Raw genomic sequence first — 19,072 nt, 5'->3', positions numbered from 1 at the left:
CGCCACCATCGGTACATGCGCTGAGTCCTTTTGGCCCTAGATCGATCGCAAGATATTTAGTGAACTTTTTGTCCTCAGTAAGACTAGCTTTTAACAGGCCATTTCCCTATTGGCGTCCATGATGTACAGCTGGGAATCTTACCCATCTGCAAGAGCTGTATTGAAAAGTACGATGTGGAAACAACTCAACACTTCCTTTTTGACTGTCCCGCGTTTGGGGTGTTAGGACTCCAATGTGTTATCTCTCTAGATCAGCCATCTAACCAAACCTAACCTTCGCTCATTTCTGTATGTTACGGACATATCTAAGCAAATTCAAAACTTTTTTATAAGGTCTCTGATGTTCCTTCATCAAAATGGCACATCAAGTGTTAATTGAGCCCGATAGGGCTGCACTCCTACCTACCTGATGTTCCTTTCTCGGTGTTACTTGGCAAACTTGATAATCAGGGCATAAATTATGCATAAATTTTTCATAGCAATCACTTTAACTTATGTATACTTATATACTACTATACTGTAGTATCTGCCAGAATACCAAAATGAGACTCCTGACTAACAGAGTCACTAAATTACGATAGTGACAATTAGAGACATGCGACAATCGTGACAAGCAGAATACCGATATTAAACTCTTTTAAAATGCCGAAAAGAATTTAACAATTATTTTCTGGACTTTCCCGATCGCCTTTTTGAGTTTTTTGAGTTTGTATATCAAAAAGAAAAGTTTTAGCTTTCAGCTTTGCTGTAAGACCCACAGACTCATTGATCACCTCTCGTAAGCTCCAACTTTACTGTAATAAACACACACGTCTGTCGGCGCATGTGTAAAATAAATATTTCCTTCGCAAATTGCGCCAATGATACGCAGCAATGACCGACCGTTCGACCAGCCAGCAACAGATATGCAACCACAACAACAAAAGTAAAATAGCAACAACAGCAGCAGTTTATTTATTTATATCTACAGCTGTTGGCGAGCTGTGGAGAAAGAAGTTGAACCCACCACCTTCAATTTTATGTTGCACCAAAATTATTGCTTCGCGGTTTGTTTTCGATTAAAACACACATACACACACATATACATGCATGCAAACTAAGCTGCGCTTAAGCGCCGCTGTTTGCTGTGATTTTCACTTTCGTTTTCAACTTTTATTGCTCGTTCGCTGGTGTGCATGCTGCCGACACAGGCAAATCAAGCAAGCTGGACAGCCGGAGGGGCAAGCGGACTGTATATATTGATGTGTGTGTGTTTGTATATATTTGTTCGCCTGCTCTTGATGACTCGTTGGGCGGCCGATCATTCGGTTGATCTCCGCTTGCTTGATTATTGTCGCTACAGTGGCTTATTGTTGTTGTTATTGCTGTTGATTTCGATTTCATTTGCAACGAAAGTGAAAATATAGAAATGTGTGTATAAAAGCAATGAATTTAAATAAATTAACGTAAGTTAATCACCGTCGTATTTATGCGTGTCGCAGCCGCTGCGTGCCAATGGCGCAGGCGCTCGGCGGCCGATCTTCCGCAGCTGTGCTGTCCGCATGCGCTTTCGATTCACTTGCTGAACTTTATTTGTATTTCTCGTGATTATTGAATATTTATGTGTTTCTGCCTTGTCGGTGCGTGTGTGTGTTTGTTGTGAACGCCTATCGTTTACCAGCTTTCTTGCGAAGAGATATTAATGAGGGTCAAGTCACTTGAGAAACCGCTTTGGGCGAACACACGGCGCGATTGGCATGCGCATTGGAGTGGAGTGTGAATTAATTTCGTGTGGTGTGGATGAGTTTTTTTTTCAAATAAATTTAAGTGATTTTTATTATTCATTTTAATACCACAAATTATTATTTTTTTTCTCAATTTCACATATGTACACACAAGTATGTATGTTTCTTTCAACAATATATGATTTTTTTTAAAACCACTTATGATTTTTTTTAATTCCACTTATGCATTTTTTCTTATTTCACATTTTGTTGTTGCTTTTTTATTACTTTCTGTAATATATTTTATTAGTTTCTTATTCAACCTCGCCTGTGTTTGTTGTTAATTATGAGGCTGTTAAAATTTTCACTGACAAATCCCCGCACTCACATTTAGGCCCATAAAGATAACGAAAAAAAAATATTTTATAAAACTATGCACCCATTGTGTTGAGCTAAAAATAGTTAATGGTTTGGTGAAAACTATTAAGCCGGCAAGTTTGCATATTGAATTGAAAAGAAATTTCAGTGAATTTTATGGTTTCACGGTGAAATTTTGATGCTATTGATTAGCGTGCGCAAATTATGAACATGTTTTGGCAATGAAAAAATGTGGGTTAGAAATTGGATATCAAAAAAAAAAACAATAACATAAAAACCTGAAATATTAACTTCGGCTGCAGCGAAGCTGCAATACCCTTTACAGCTGCATTCCTTACTACCTCACTTAAAGGTATAAAAAGCTCTCTATTTGATTTTGATCGCTGAGGTTGTATGACCGATGCGATCTAAAGAAAACTTTTGGAGGGTTAAAACATTGCTTTGATTAGCTTCAACGGACTCAAAACGGTGAAAAACTCAAGTAGAATCAATGTAAAGCGACAGCGCATTATCGTGGTGCAGAAACCGAAAATTGTCGGCCCATAATTCCGGCCTCTTTTTACGGATAGCTTAGCGCAAACTACGCGTAATAGTCAAATAACATTCTTTGCTGACGTTTGAACGCTCGGAAAGCATTCGGAGTGTACTATATCTCGACAATCGAAAAAAATAACCTTGATTTTTCAACAGCTTTGAGGTGTTTCTTCTGCTTCGGCTCACCTTGCCACGATATTCGGTCGATTGATCGTCTATTTCAGTGGTAGCATAGACAGCATAGAATCAAGACTCAACGCCAGTAATAATACGTTTCATGATATCCTGGTAGTCGGTAAGCATGGTTTCACAGACGTTAACGCGACGATGTTTTCGAAAAAAATTAATGATTTTAGAACCAATTATGCTTCCACTTTTCTTATTCCCAAATGATCTTTCAAAATGGTGTTCACCGATCCTTCCGTTATTCAAACGATGCCAGTAAGAACTCTGACTGTTAAGCGTCGATTCTCAAGCACCAATTCCTTTCCGTGTTGATCTACAGTTGATGTTGATGGTCGTCCTGAACGTGGTTCGTCATCAGCGCGTTCTCAGTGAATAATTTGTAGCGATCAGAAATACTTGCAGGTAATTGAGAAGCAAAGTCCTCTCTCGACGAGCAAAAGCCAAACTCTATAAGTCGCTCATAATTCCCGTCCTGTTATATGGTGTAGAGGTTTGAACGATGACAACAACTGATGAGTCGACGTCGCGAGTTTTCGAGAGAAAGGTTCTGCGAAAGATTTATGGTCCTTTGCGCATTGGCCACGGCGAATATCGCATTCGATGGAACGATGAGCTGTACGAGATATACGACGACATTGACATAGTTCAGTGAATTAAAAGACAGCGGCTACGCTGGCTAGGTCATGTTGTCCGGATGGACGAAAACACTCCAACTCCGAAAGTATTCGACGCAGTACCCGCCGGGGGAAGCAGAGGAAGAGGAAGACCTCCACTCCGTTGGAAGAACCAAGTGGAGAAGGACCTGGCTTCGCTTGGAATATCCAATTGGCGCCACGTAGCGAAAAGAAGAAACGACTGGCGCGCTGTTGTTAACTCGGCTATAATCGCGTAAGCGGTGTCTACGCCAATTAAGAAGAAGAAGATATTTGGCACAGATGTATGCATTTTCAAGTCTTAAAAAGCTGCTGAAGTCGGCAAGTACCCGCAATAACATATCATGTTTTGACAAGCTCTGTTAAGAACTATATGACAGGGAAAACCTGTATGTCCAAGTTCAAAAACAAGCAGCAGCTACCTAAAAGCGCATGGCTTATGGAGAAAGTCGTCGAAACTTTATTTCTGAAACAAAATCACATTTGCTAAGCGACGAAATGCAACTGCAGAGTCTACAACGTTAGTTACGCGAGAGAACTTATTGGCTATAGCAAAGAAATTCAAAAATAATAAAGTGACTGGAATTGATGTTGACTCCAACAAATCGCCGAAAGAAGCTATAACTGCAAAACTCTTCCATAAAATTTATAACGCTTGTATAATAGAAAAGACGTTCTCCGACACGCGGAAAGTACAGCGTTTGGTTCTCTTAACATGACGCAAGAAACCACCAAAATAAGCTTCTTCATACCGCTCTTTGTGAATGCTCGACGGTGTGGGTAAAGTGTAAGTAAACATAATAAGAAACCTCTTGGACAAAAACAGAGGAGAGAAACCATATTACGAAAATATCGCAGCAGCGGTGGTTCAGCTCATTCAAATGACGGTGGACGCATAGACTTATATCGGACATTCATTTATGAATAAACAGACAAACTGCGGTGCTGTACTTCCTCCTGACCCAAGCCCTAATTGAACATGAGTGCTTTAGCAGATACCGCTGCAGTTAATCCGACATACATAGAGCTAATAGAGCACTCTCAACACCGATTCCTTTATTGATATCGTTTTTTACGTACAAAGAAAAAACTACAGTCGGTGGAAATTTTGAAGACACTCACGTCGACTGTGAAATGGAAAACTGTCAGCGAGTCCAAACGCCAAAGACTGGTCAGCTGCAAAAAAAAAATGTTAACTAAAATTATGAGATGAAACACGCTCCCATTTTCGGACGAAAAGATCGAACAAGCATTTTCGTGAGAATGCTCGCTGGAAAGTTATTTAGCGATAACGAAAAAGTAATCGCCGGGCGCCAGTGTATAAATTCAACGCGGAACTAAAAACTCATTTCTTATGACAAAAATTTATATATTTTTCCAAAAGCCATCATTCATAGGTACATAAGCGTATTAGTACATGTTACAAATCATGTCAATTTGGGTTTGCACTCAATCGGAAGCGACGGTTTATCCGCGACGTCTGACGAATCGTCTAACCCTTCTATTGACATTGACACTTCCTTCTGAAAGCGCATTCCTGCGCTGTATCTGCAATTCTCTTCTGCGCAAACGACGACGTTCCCGTCTGAGTTCTCTCCTTTCGCGACGTCTTTCCCTCCTTAATTCCCTCCTCAATTTTCTGATTCTTCTTTTATAAGCACTTGTGCTTGTGCTGTTCGAGGAAGTAGTCGTGGATGTAGAATTACTACTGGTGCTGGCGTCGGTAGAGTTACTGCTGGTAGAATTAGCAGCAAGAACTTGTTGCAACACGCAACATGCGACCAGCACTAAGAACAACTTCGTGGGCAAATTCATTTTTTCAACTGTGACTTTTGCACACATTTCACCGCCTTTATATAGTGAATGCTTTTCGGGGGAAAAAAATAATTTAGCAAAGAACAGTTTGTTTTGACATCGATATTAAGCAAATATTTTTTTCTAAAGTCGAATATGGTCTGTTTTCTTGTATTCTTCTACCAACTATCGACGGCTTGCATAATTTGGTAAACAAATTGTTGGTATACAGCACTGGCCTTTATTAATAGTGAAAATATTTGTCGTTCGAACCGAGTTAGTTTAGGTTTTGAGGCTGATATCTGCGTTGGAACATTTTTGCGCTGCGGCTTGTACCGTTGAAGCAACGGTCCCCTGAAATGGCATAACTATAAATACAGTTATCTATTGACGAAAAATTATGTTTAATCGTTTTAATTCGATTTAGACTCCTCAAATGTTGAATGTTTCCCAGGAAGGGAAATTCGTTTGACATTTTCGAGATCGTATAGGTTTTGGAAGAAAGATAAGTGTACTTAGAAAATAATCTGGTACTATTATGCACGAAAGACCTTCAAGACCTTGGTTAGAACCCTACTTCCTTGATCATATTTCACAGCTATCCGCGCTTTGCTATTGCGACCACTTCTCGGCCTACAAAAACGTTTTCAATAAGAAGCCAATACCCATTCAGACTCGTTTTCAGGCTTTTAGGAACATCCTTTGATTCTTTAAGATCAAGGTATACGCCAAAACTCAGAGAAAAAGCGTCAATTGATAGCCCAGAAACGGCATTAGGTTAATTAAGCTTTAGAACTCTACCACTCTGTGTGCTTAGCTTGCAGCTGCCTGGTAACATAAGGTAAATTCATCAATCGTCTGAGCATTGTATAACCTTTTTAACGCAAACAGTTTAGTTGTCTTTAATGTATCATGTGAATTCTTCAAATATTGCGAACAGACTTTGTGCAGACATAAGCTCATTTTTGGCTCATTATGAGCCACCAGAAGTTGGCTTAATCCCACTTGAATAACTAAAAACGCCTGACCGTTGCGATGGCCAGAACTCATATGTGTGAATCAAAAAGACCATCCCACATCTACAAAGCGCCTAGAGCCAGCCACAAATTTAACAAATATCTACTCCAGAGAATTCGCCGGGCTCGTAGCAAATATGGTATTCCAGATGATTCAACCTTAGACTGGCCAAAGCGGGATAGTGAAAGAGAAAATTTCTGGATGTTCCACCTCGTATTCCTCGCTCTTACTTTAACAAAATCTTTACCCTCACCTCGTGAGTGTCAACCGAACAGTGCCGAGTTAGGATACCTATAATTGTCAAGTGAACTTTGCTAAGTGCTAGTTCTTTTTTATGATCTTCTCTGGACCAAAGGACTTTCACAACCCAACAAGTCCGGCACTAATGCCGACTAATTCTTATTGAGCTTGTAATCTATGTATCCTGTAAATAGGCTATAGATCAGTGAACGAAGAGAGAGAAACATCTTCTTATTTCCATCCTGTCGGGATTTTGGTAAGCATGTCCTTTCTTTCAAGCTTATCGGCTTTACAGTTTCCGCTGTGACCAGGAACTCAGACAATTTTAACACGGAAGTAGCTTGATGCTACAGCTAGTGAGCTCATGCGCTTCTTGACTAGCTTTTAGCTCAACTATCGGTGTGAGTGCAAGCTCACTAAAATAATATTTGCTGCTATCAGATTTTTATCTTACTTTTCGAGAGGCATACGCCAAGCCAATTTTTTAAGCAGCTACAGATGATCAATTGGAACTCAACTTCGGCATATTATTGCCCAGATAAGGCCGACTATACTGAACAAAGTAACGCAAAAATGAAACTTTGCGTTATTCGGGAGCATATTCCCGAATTTCATATTCAGTTTAAAAGTAGCAGTATAAGATATGTACATATGTACATATCCGCAACGTAATGTGCAGAAGCGGCATCTAGCGGAAGCTGTCATTATAGCCTCGCCTGATTGTTCGTTTATCTTTTTAGGCGCATATTAAACATCCAGTTATAGAGATATCTGGCTGAAATTTGTATCGCTCATGTGATAAAATATACATTATTTATTGGCTCAAAAGGACGATGATAACTTTACCAATTTAGCTGATACGTCGATGAAATATTATAATTTTGCTTATAATTCATATAAACTAAAAAAATCAAAATCTTGAAGTTTCCCTCCAAAAATATCACAAGACACATACTAAAGCCGACACGCGCCTGCGCAGTCGCAATATTTCAGCATAACTGCGACCATTTGTGTCACCATTATCAGCGCTACCACTTTTGCGCAGCCATTCGGTTTTAGCCTTCAATAAAAGCAACTATAAATTACCGAAATAATTACGAAACTTAAGCAGACACCGCTTAAGCGCACCTTGTAGGCGAACTTTTTTGCTTTTCTACTCTCATAAATGCTTCGAGTGACCATTCAGCAATTTAGCGGCGACTCTCGACGGCTCTTAGCGCAGTGTCAAATGGATAATTGCAGTCGACAGCCGCGCATGCGCAGCACAAGCGCCGACAGCTGTGAGATAAGCATGCAAAAAGCAACTGTAACAATGGAGAAATATGCTTTTATGCAGACAAGTGCAAAAACAAACAACAACAAAAACAGTGGCGCTGAAAGGTCGCATTAAAATTGTATGTGCGCCACTTGAAGGTGAAAAAAGTGAACGAAATTGTTATTGAAAATAAAATAAAAATTTTGTTTATAAATTGCGCACTTAGCGCTGCAAGCATTTGTAGTTTGTGCGCTGTGGTAGGGATGCAGTGGAGGACCTTCACCAAAGGCGCTCAAGTGTGCTCGTGAAATTCGAAAGCGTCAGCGGCGAAAGCAAACAAAATTTATGCGCCGCAAAGCAACAGCAGCGAGCGTTTACAGCTACAAGTGGTAATGGGCACCTGTATTGCGAGCGCTAGGCGACTAAGGCAAGACCAATGCCAAAATAACAACAACACTTACAAATGTAAGAGCTCAGTTTCTATATTTTGTTTACAACTGTTCAGCGTAAATTATTGCTGTTTTTTTGTTATTATTTTTTTGCAGTAAGACTTTGCGGTTTCAAAGTTTTTTTTTGTGGTTACTTTTCTTTGATTTTGTGTCATTTCTTGACTCTTGTTTGCCAACTTTGGGTTTCCACAACCGAAAATAATAGAAAAAAATTCTTAACACCCCCGTCAACGAACACAGGGAAATTCCGACGTCGAGAAGCTACTATCACAATCAATAGCATAACGGTTTTCTACTCGACTTGCACCTCTGCTGCCTGAGAGCACTCATCAGCAACTCAATATGAGGGAGCTAAGTGACAGAATTACCTGCTCCTTACGAAAGCCACAAGCGGAATCATTGGTTTTCGCAAAGGTCGAAAGAACAGCTGGTACGATGAAGACTGAGGCGAGAACGCAGACAGCCAACCTAGCAACGTTGCCAGCGGAATCGGAAAGATACCAAAATTTAAAGTGGAAAGTGAGACGCATATGCATATAAAAAGAAAGAGACCGAAATGCATGAGTATGAAGAGCTTAAGAAACTGGCCGACAGGGATAATGCTCAAAAATTCTATGAAAAGATGCGGCAACGAACGTAAGGTTTCAAGACCGAAGCATACTCTATCAGACCCAAAGTGGTGACCTAGTGGCTGAAGTTAGAGCATAGAGGGAACACTTCTTCACCCGAACGGCAGTGAAAGTGCAACATCTGGAAATGCCGAACCCGATTCCTCAATTGATAAGGATGGAATAGATGTTACTGGCCCTACTCTGGTAAGGTTCGAACAGCAGTTACCCGCCTGAAAAACAACAAAAACTACAATCTACTAGATTTTCAAAAACACGCGTGACAGAAAGATCGACACACACCATCACTTCGTCAATTTTAAAGCCGCCTTCGACAGCACGAAAAGGTATTGCCTCTGTTCCGCTATGTCTAAACTTGATATCACCGCAAGGCTAATACAGCTATATCAGCTGAGCAATTTGTCAGCTTGAACAACGCCAAAAGCTGCGTCAGCGTCGGGAAGGACCTCCCAGACTCCCTCACAACCCCGTCTTGCTATATGGTGCGGAAGCATAGCATAGCATATTGACATCGTCTGATGAGTAGCCCTTGGGAGTGTTCGAAAGAAAGGTTTTGCGAAAGATTTATAGTCCTTTGCGCATTGGCAACGGCGACATTGGCATAGTTCAGCGAATCAAGACCCAGCGCAGTCGCTGTGGCTAGATCATGTTGTCCGGATGGAAGAGAACACTCCAGCTTTGAACATTTTCGATTCAGTACCCGCCGCTGGAAGCAGAGCAAGAGGAAAAACTCCACTCCGTTGGGGAGTTTAGGTGGAGAAGCACCTGGCTGCACTTGGTACCTCGAATTGGCGCCAAATAACGAAATGTAGAAACCACTGGCGCACTCTTGTTATTGCGGCCACGTAAGCAATGTCTACGCCAGTAAATAAGAAGCAGAATGTGTATCTTTTATTTTTTTTTTTGTATTTATTTTCATTTTTTGTTTTGTTTGCTCTTGTATATACATACATACATTTATTTTTTTTTATAAATAAATTTAATTTCAATTTTATTTTTCTTAGGTATATACAGTTTTGTTTAAAATTTTGCATGTTTTTTCTTTTTTGGTGTTGTTTTTTGTTTTCCGTTTTCGCGCATTGGTTCATTTCACCTCTTGGCATTTCAACGTGTGCTGCCTTTCGACTCGCTTGACTCCGCTGTTTTTTCAGCTGTTGTGTCTTTTTGCGCCTTCTTACAACCGCACGCGCAGATAAACATCATTGAAAGCGAAACTGAAAGCTTTGATGGTCTTGCTGTTGATTTAAGGCTGCAGTTTTATTTTGTCTTTTCTTTAAACAAAATTTTTAACAGAAATACTTTTCTCAATTTTTAATTTTTTTTTTTTTGTATTTTTGTCCATTTCTTCCTCACTTTCGTTTTTGGCTGAATTGCCGGCTATTTTGGTGCGCCTTGACATTGAGTTGACTTGTTGATTTTTTAAATTTTTATTTTCAAATATTTTGCGCAGGTTAATGAAACAAGAAATATGAGTATAAAGTCTACTTGTGCAACGTTTAATTATTTACTTGAAAATAATTAAACATTTAAAAAACGTGTACAAATATCATCGTAACGGTATAACGTCTATTACCCGCTTCAAAATAGACAGACAGTAAATAAGTTGTGCAAGAATATCAATATTTACTGGAAACAATTTAAAATTAGTAAGACATTAAGTAAACTAAACTAAGGGAAATGTTAAAAATATTTACTAAGTACTAGCTAAAATTAGACATACATCAGCGCTAAAAGTAAATTTTGGCTAGAAAGCATATTTCTGCTGCGCGTAGTAAATTGTCAAAATTGTCCGCACAGCTGTGTTTGTAAGCTAGGAAAACATTTCGTGCAATTATAATTTTAAATATTTGACAAGCCAATGGCCAAACATTTGATTTGGAAGTAGGATTTCTAAAAAGTTTGCCCACTAGGTGGCGCTGATGGCGAAATATTTGGAGTCAGTGCACTTTAGGTCTTGCCATGCCAGAAGCAAGCAACTTCACTTCTACAGGGTGCCAGGTCAAAAAGGGCAATGAATAGTGGACAAATAGCCAGGAATGGTGTATGGCTAGCACCTGATAACGTGATCAACATTGCGAAATCCATGCATTGTCTATACGACGATCTGAACATAAACATGGCAAAGAATATCAAAACCCGATGGAAGGAGCAACGGTAGATCGAAAGTACACAAAATCGCTATTTGAACTCGATGGAACAGACTATAGTAACATGATAAGAATACTAACTGCCCACTGTCTGGTGGAGATACACGCACGCAGAATGGGGCTGACAGATTGAGAAGACTGCAGATAATGTCTGGAGCAAGACACCAGGGAAACAATGAAGCGTAATTTTAACACTTGTCACGCATTGGCAAGACTACGCTGTAAGCAACTGGGGTGCCCACGATATGATACACTGGCAGTGGTATCGATAATGAGGCTACAAAGTCTGTTGAAATTCGCATCATAGCATGAGCATGAGCATACCTGCACATGGACAATGAACTCCATCTGGTATCGCGAAGAGCCAAAAGTGGTCTATGCGTAGCTAATTGACTAACCTGCGCGAACCTTAGGTCTTTCTATTCACTAATTTTGAGAACTTCAGTTGAATATACAAAAAATATTACCTCGAGTGAAGTTTGCCTTCTCTTCTTATCATCTTTTAGTTTACAATAAGCCGCTTTTCTGACCCTAAAAATACCTAAGAGATCAGTTTTACTACCTTTAAGAGGCGTTTATGGTTGTACTGCTCTTAATTCCATTTAATGTGCATTAACATTTTTGTAAGGCGTTTAGACCATTTATATTTATGTCGTCGGACTTAGCAACTCCTGTACAACCAAAATTATTTGAGTCGCATATTTTCAATGTTTAAGAACTAAAAAATAAAGGCATGTCAGCACAAATATCATGACTGCTGTCGAGAATAAGTAGGTGGCGGTGGTGGGTAGCTGGTATTTGGTTATCAACTGTACAATTAAAGCTTTGCGCGTGTTAGTCAATATTTTTTTTTTAATTGTTCTTCTATTTTAACGAGTTTGCCGAATTTAAATATTTTCTTAACAAAAATATATAAATACAAATAAATATGTGCCGAAATATGTGTTCACAAATAAAAAAAAAAAAATATTTTAAAGACTTTTGACGTCAACTCGTAATGCTCTCGACAAAAAAAAAATGTGGGATGAAGTCATGAAAATATTTGTTGACATAAAATATAAATAAATGTAAAAGTAAACTTTATGGAACTTTTGAAAAATATTTCAGGTAAATATTTTGCGCCACCAATTAACAAAAAAAAAAAAATAATAATAAATTGCCGATTGTCCAGTGAGAATTTCATGACATTTCATTGATTGGAAGTGAAGTTATTGCGTTTTAAGTGTCAGTATGTTTGTGTTATCGGTGCGAAAATGAGCTTCGAACAAAGAGCCAACATTAAATTTTGTTTAAAAATTGGTAAAACTTTTACCGAAACGTTTCAATTGATGAAACAAGTTAATGGTGATGATTGCCTAACCCATAGCAGAGTGCACGAGTGGTTTCAACGTTTTCAAAGTGGTCGTGAGGACATACATAAATGACGATCAACATGTGGGCCAATCAAAATCCGTGTTCACCGGAAATTCCATCGAAACTGTGCGTGAATTCATCAAAAATCAGCCGAAATCATCATTGAAATTCATGGAAATGGAATTGAACATCTCCAAAACATCGATTTATCGCATTTTGAGCGAACATTTGGGCTTACGAAAGGTGTGTGCACGGTTTGTTCCGCACAAATTGACTGACGATCAAAAATTGCTCAGAATCCAACATTCGGAGGACCAAATATTTGACCAAAAACCACATTTTAACCATTAACCACTCCCCGTATTCAGCTGATATGGCACCGTGCGACTTCTTACTTTGCGCACAAATGCATATGCCCATGAAAGGAAAGCGTTATGCAGACGTAGAGGGCATTCAAAAGGCTTGCACCGGCATACTGGCGGCCATACCGGCCAACGAGCTAAAACACTTGTTCGACATGCTTTTGGACCATGCAAAAAGCTGTATTGAAGCAGAAGGAGACTATTTTGAATAAAATTAATTGATTTTGCTGAAAAAAACCATTTGTTCTGTTTTTTTAAGTCCTGTTTACTTTGGAAAACACCTTGTATATAAACAAAATTCAATAAGACCATTGGTTTATTAAAGACTTTAAGAGTATGGTAGCACCATAAAAAACGTTATAATTACAAGTAAATCATCAAAACTATTCACATATTTTTCAGTCCAAATTATTTATTATTATTTTTTTAAATATGGCAACACTGTTGAGCACTCGTTGGTATAAAAATATATACACTTGTTAATTGATTTCAGCATGGTATCAACATCAAAGCATATATAGTTAAAAAAAATCTGTAAATGTCTGGCAACACTGTTGAAAATTAAAAAAAAAACATTCAAATAAATATATTTTTAAGTCGAAGTACTTTTAACTACATACAATTTAAAACAAGCAACAGTTTATTTAATTTTTTTTTTTTAATATGGCAACACAGTTGAGCACTCGTTGGTATGAAATCATACAAACTTGATAATTTCTTTCAGCATGCTAACACTATAAATCTTATTTAACTTAAAAAGTGAAAAAACTGTAAAAATCTGGCAACACTGTTGAACATATTTTTAATGAAAAGCATCATTGTTTTGAAAACAACATTTTTTTTTAATTTTTCACCAGCTATAAAGACTGTATAATTTAAAAATAAAAAACTTGTAAAGATCTGGCAGCACTTTCGCAAAGTTTTTAAAAGAAGAACGTCGATTATATCGTATTTTTCCCGTATTGTGTAATACCTAAAAGTAATTGTCGATATACAATAAAGTATATATGTATGTATGTATGTATATATGTACATATATGTATGTATGTATGTATATGTATATGTAAATGATCAGCATATGACTTGCTGATTCGTTATGCGCCAATCTGTCCGTCTGTATATGTGCGAAATAGTCCCTTAGTTTTTGAGTAAACGAGCTGAAATTTTGCACATCTCCTTCACTTACCAAGCAGCTGCTCATTTGTCCGATATCGGACTACTATAGCATATAGTTGTCATACAAACTGAACGATCAAAATCCAGTACTTACAACCAAAATTATAGTTTGTTTGTTGTTTTTATTTAAGTTCACGTTTTTTTGTGCCAACATACCCACTCACATAATAGTTGTCCCCCAACAAGTGCAGTTATTTGATATTTATCAGCTGATTCATAAGTCAGCTGTGCTTCACAGGCATTGCGGTTCAAAATATATTATATTTTCAGCAGACACATACATATATATACGTATGTACGTATGTATATGCTATAACAGCAATACTTTTAGCACTTTTTTGCCATTTTTACTTCCCATTGTCTTCAATACATTATACATAAATACAACAAACACTTGAGGGTAAATCCAAAACCGCAACTTTGCTTAGCTTACATATTTTTCGAGACGCCGAAAACCGCAAAGCTATGCTTTTGCATGCATACATACACACTTTAGTCTAAATATGCATGCTCTCCTTCCTAAGCGCATAAAATTTGATCGCTTGCGAACACATGATACATACTCGCACATACATATACATACATATGTACGTTCGACCCTATGTGCAATGCGGAACAAATGCGTTATGCACTTGAGTACCGTTACACATGTGCATAGATACCGCAACATTTTTGTCGCAAATCTAGTCAAAAGCCAGTCATCAATAACGGTGCATAGTCGTACACGCGAAAGCGGCTCTGAGAGCACTGCAAGTCTGTAGACGCGCGCGCATTCGCATTGTTTGCAAATTATTTTCATAAAGTGACGGCAATAAAGCATACCGGTGCGCCATATACTACATACATACATATTTGTGTGTGTTGCCAGTGTTTGTTAGCATGAATAATTGAAATTAGTCGGCAACTAAGCGGGTTCTTAGTTTGCCATGTGTAAAGTAAATCATTTTCATAAAAACAGGTGTTGTTGTTGTTGAATTTTTTTGTTAATTTTGATGTTGCCACATTAGCGCAACACTTTCGTGGCACCGATTTGCTGTGATTTCGCCTTTGATTTGCACTTTATAAAACCTTTAACCTCTGGCTTGCATAGGCAGCACTGCGACACCGTGGCGTATGAGTAACATTGTGTATTAAATAAGTTTTGCATTCAAACATTTTTTACTTATGCACATGTGAGCATTAAACATTGAAATGCAAAAGTAAACACGCTTGCAAAATATACCGTATAATTACTGAAATTTATGTGCAAATAACTAAGTTTTTTGCTGTTTTTTCTTGCGGCGCAGCCAGTTTTTGAATCTCTACTAAGCAGCCACTATGGTAAGCCCTCAATTGTCACTGTTGTTTTTGGTGCTTAAAGCATTTATTATGCAATTAAATAAGCAATTTGCATAAGTATAGTTTAGAATGTTTTTTTAATGAGACAACTTATGTGGCGCTTGTTATTTTGTATTGATTTGTAAGCACTTTGTGTCTAAAGCTGTATAAATAAACTATTTAACTCAATTCAAGCTAGAACAAAGTGTGCTTGCAAACTGGTATATAAATTTAATGATAACGAGATATGATAAATAAGTTATGAAATGACTTTCATATACAAGAATGTAGCATAGCCACAGGTATTGTTTCTAAACTTGCATAACTTTTCTGTGCGGAAAATGCAAATGTGAGCAACTACTTGCGTAACATTTAATAGTGGGCGTTTAGAAAGAAAACTAATAATTTGTTTCGCTAGTTTTACCTTTAGCATAATAGTCACGAAATTGTTCGATATTTAGCGGGATCGATTTTTTATCTGAATTATTTAAAGTTATCATAATACATATATATTTAAAGCCGGAAAATATAAATGTTATGTTTTCCTTTACTTTTACCATTAATATAAAATAATAATCCCGAAAATTTTCGGAGCTTTTTTCGCGGACAACATGACCTAAAATTTTTTTTGAATTATTTAACTTGTATATATAGTATATATTTAAAGCCGGAAAATATAAATGTTTTTCTTTACTTTTATCATTAATATTAAATAATAATCCCGAAAATTTTCGAGCTTTTGCGGGTTCGATTTTTTTTAATTATTTAAAGTTACCATAGTGTATATTTAAAGCCGAAAATACTAAATAAAAATTTTTCTTTTCTTTTATTTTGAATATTTACAATAAAATAAAAATCTTGAAACTGATTTGTTATGGTTGTAATACCATAACCCCGAAAACAAATTATTTACATTTATAATAGTGCATATTTGGAAACAGAAAATAATAATGTTTTTCGCTAGCTGTGTCCTTAATGTAAAAATCCCGAAAATTTTCGGGATTTCTCGGGATTATGTATTTATGAATACTTTACATTTGTGTAGAAAATAAATTCCGAATCTTGAAACTGATTTGTTATGGTTGTAATACCATAATCCCGAAAACAAATTTCGAGATTGAACGGTAACGATTAAACAATTAACTTGAATTTTTTTCAATATTTCATTTAGTTTCACCATTAATATAATAATTTGAAGAAATTGTCTTCTACTGAATGCTTTAAATTTCTAGTCAAAACATATTTCGAATCTCTAAAATTCGTGGTTTTAAATTATTTTCAATACTAATAGTTTTTCCGTCCGGTCGATCCTGAATATCACATTTCTGTGTATTTTAATTATTTAAGTTAAAATTTGTTTTCTTTGCCTCGAAGTTTCTCTAAATAATTCGGGATTTCTAAATATAATCATAAAAAATTTCGGTATTTTATTTTCAATTTAATTTTTATTAATAACGTGTTTGTTTAAGTTCATACATGATTTTTTTTTATTATGAAGTTTCTTAAATAATTCGGGATAAAATATATAAAATCAAAAATAATACCAATTAAAATAACGTTACTGTTACTGATGTTTTATGAGCTTAAAAATATAAAATATATAAAATAATATTTGAAAGTGAATATTTCACGATCCCGCTAAAAATTTCGGGATTTAAAATTATTTTCAATATTATTATTTTTAAGTCTGGTAGCACTAAACTATCTGTTTCTTTAAGTTTGTTTAAGTTCATATGTTTTCTTTTCTTTACTTCGAGGTTTCTGTAAAACCATATTTTGGGATTTTTAAGAATTTTTCAAAAATACCTTTCGAACCAATTTAATCAATTACAAAAAACTGTTAATAATTGTTTATGATATTAAAATATATTAGTCCTAAAAATTACTTTTCGGGATCCCGCTAAAAATTTCGGGATTTTAAATTATTTCCAACACTATTATTTATTAACTCAGGGAGAACCTAAGTATTCTATTTCTGTGTATTTAAATAGCTTATTTTCATGTGTTTTCCTTTCTTTGCTTGCATGCAAATTTTAAAGCGATTAGCTAAAAATACTACACTAAAATTTCTATTATTATTTCTTATATAATACAAATTAACTTATAAAAACTTATATAATCCGCGCAACCTCAGGCTAGTCAAGCACCTGTGAATTTCAAATTCTGCTAGCATTTGCAAATCATACTCAGAACACCTTAAAAGCAACACCTTTCAAGCACACCCCTCATTTTGTGCAACATTTAACTGTGGGAATCGACAAGAACTTCCTGCATGACTCCATCACCGCTTTGAAAATGTATATTAAATAAAAAATACGCATAATTGCGACTATTGTTTGCTAAAGTTTAAGCAATTTCCATGCAATTAAAATAACAACAAACAATGGCAATAAACGTCAACGCCAAACCCAGCGAAGCGGAAAAACGCTCGCTACACTTTATTTATGCGTTTGAAACACATAAAAGTTTTAAACTAAAAACGAACCTTGAAAATATAAAATTCCCAACATGTTGAGCAGCGCAAATATGCACAATTAATCATTATACTACTTATTATAATTTTCGTTTGCTGCTAATTTCCTCAATTAGAGTTCGAAGAGGCGTGTTTGGCCAGACTTTTGATTGGCGCAGTTGACGCGTCTAATACCAAATGAGATCAGATGGCTGAAAAAAGTTATAAAATATAGGTTTAATGAATCACTATTATTATTTAAGCGAAGCAGTTTAAATTAATTACAGTGTAAACAAGCACGAAATATGAGATATTAGTGCTGTGAAAGGGGTGTGGCGGCAGGGAGCGCTACGGATATAATTATGGTTAGACTTTTTTCGAGGTAAATTTGCTATAATTTATTTTAATTAAATAATTTTATGATTTATGCCTAAGGAGGTACTTACAGTATTGTGCGAAAATATGCAAACATAATTAAGTTTACTCACTGATTCATCAATTTTGTTTGAAAATGCACAACTTTTGTCAATTGATTGAGACAATTAAATTTTAAATAAATTTTTGATGCTTAAATGTACTTTGACGAAATAGCTAATGCAATTAGATGTAAGACACGTTCACAGCTCTCTTTTGTTAAATTTAGAAGAACTAATGTTAATTTTTAAAAATTCTCTTAATTGACTTCAATTAGAAGTCATGCTTGGAGAGTCAAAAAGTATTTATATTTTGCTGCAGATAAGCTTTCATATTAAGGAAAAAAATATAATAGGTTGTCAAAAAAGTCTTCGGGTTTTTTCGCTAGTTGGCGCTGAAAGCGCGTAGTTCTAGTTTTATTCGTCGCATCGGGTCATGCTATACTTTTTGGAAAGCTCATTTCACGCGCTAACACGTGTTTGATTGATTGTCGTTTCTTTTAAGTCGTTCGTGAGTTATAGCGTCGCAAACATGGAGCAACATAAAGAGAAAATACGGCATATTTTACAGTACTACTACGATAAAGGCAAAAATGCATCTCAAGCCGCCAATAAAATTTGTGCAGTTTATGGTCCCGATACAGTTTCCATTTCCACCGCACAACGATGGTTTCAACGTTTTCGTTCTGGTGCAGAGGTGGTCGAAGATGCGCCACGCTCCGGAAGGCCTGTCGTCGAAAATTGCGATAAAATCGCTGAATTGGTCGAAAGAGACCGGCATAGTAGCAGCCGTAGCATCGGTCAAGAGCTGGGTATGAGTCATCAAAAATTCATTTCAATTTCAATAAAAAAAAAATCAATAAAAATACCGCAAGACTTTTTTGACAACCCATTATTTTCCCGCAGATGAGCTCTCTTATTTAAAAAAATGCTTTTCAAGGATTACAATCTTAATAAAATTTTGATAATTTCAAGTCTAGGTAAAGGACACCACAATTTAAGATAATTGTTTCT

At 36.5% G+C, this 19,072-nt stretch overlaps 1 protein-coding gene across 1 annotated transcript in view; it reads left to right on the top strand.

The window, feature by feature from the left end:
* The window catches only part of LOC126760456 (disheveled-associated activator of morphogenesis 1), a 64,559-nt gene that overhangs the window by 4,789 nt on the left and 40,698 nt on the right, over positions 1–19,072 (top strand). The gene's annotated exons all lie outside the window — the stretch shown is intronic.

This window comes from Bactrocera neohumeralis, chromosome 5 (genome assembly GCF_024586455.1).
Source record: "Bactrocera neohumeralis isolate Rockhampton chromosome 5, APGP_CSIRO_Bneo_wtdbg2-racon-allhic-juicebox.fasta_v2, whole genome shotgun sequence".
In the NCBI taxonomy this organism is placed as follows: Eukaryota; Metazoa; Arthropoda; class Insecta; order Diptera; family Tephritidae; genus Bactrocera; species Bactrocera neohumeralis.
The sequence above is the reverse complement of the archived record's forward strand: the minus strand, read 5'-3'. Positions and strand labels throughout refer to the sequence as shown.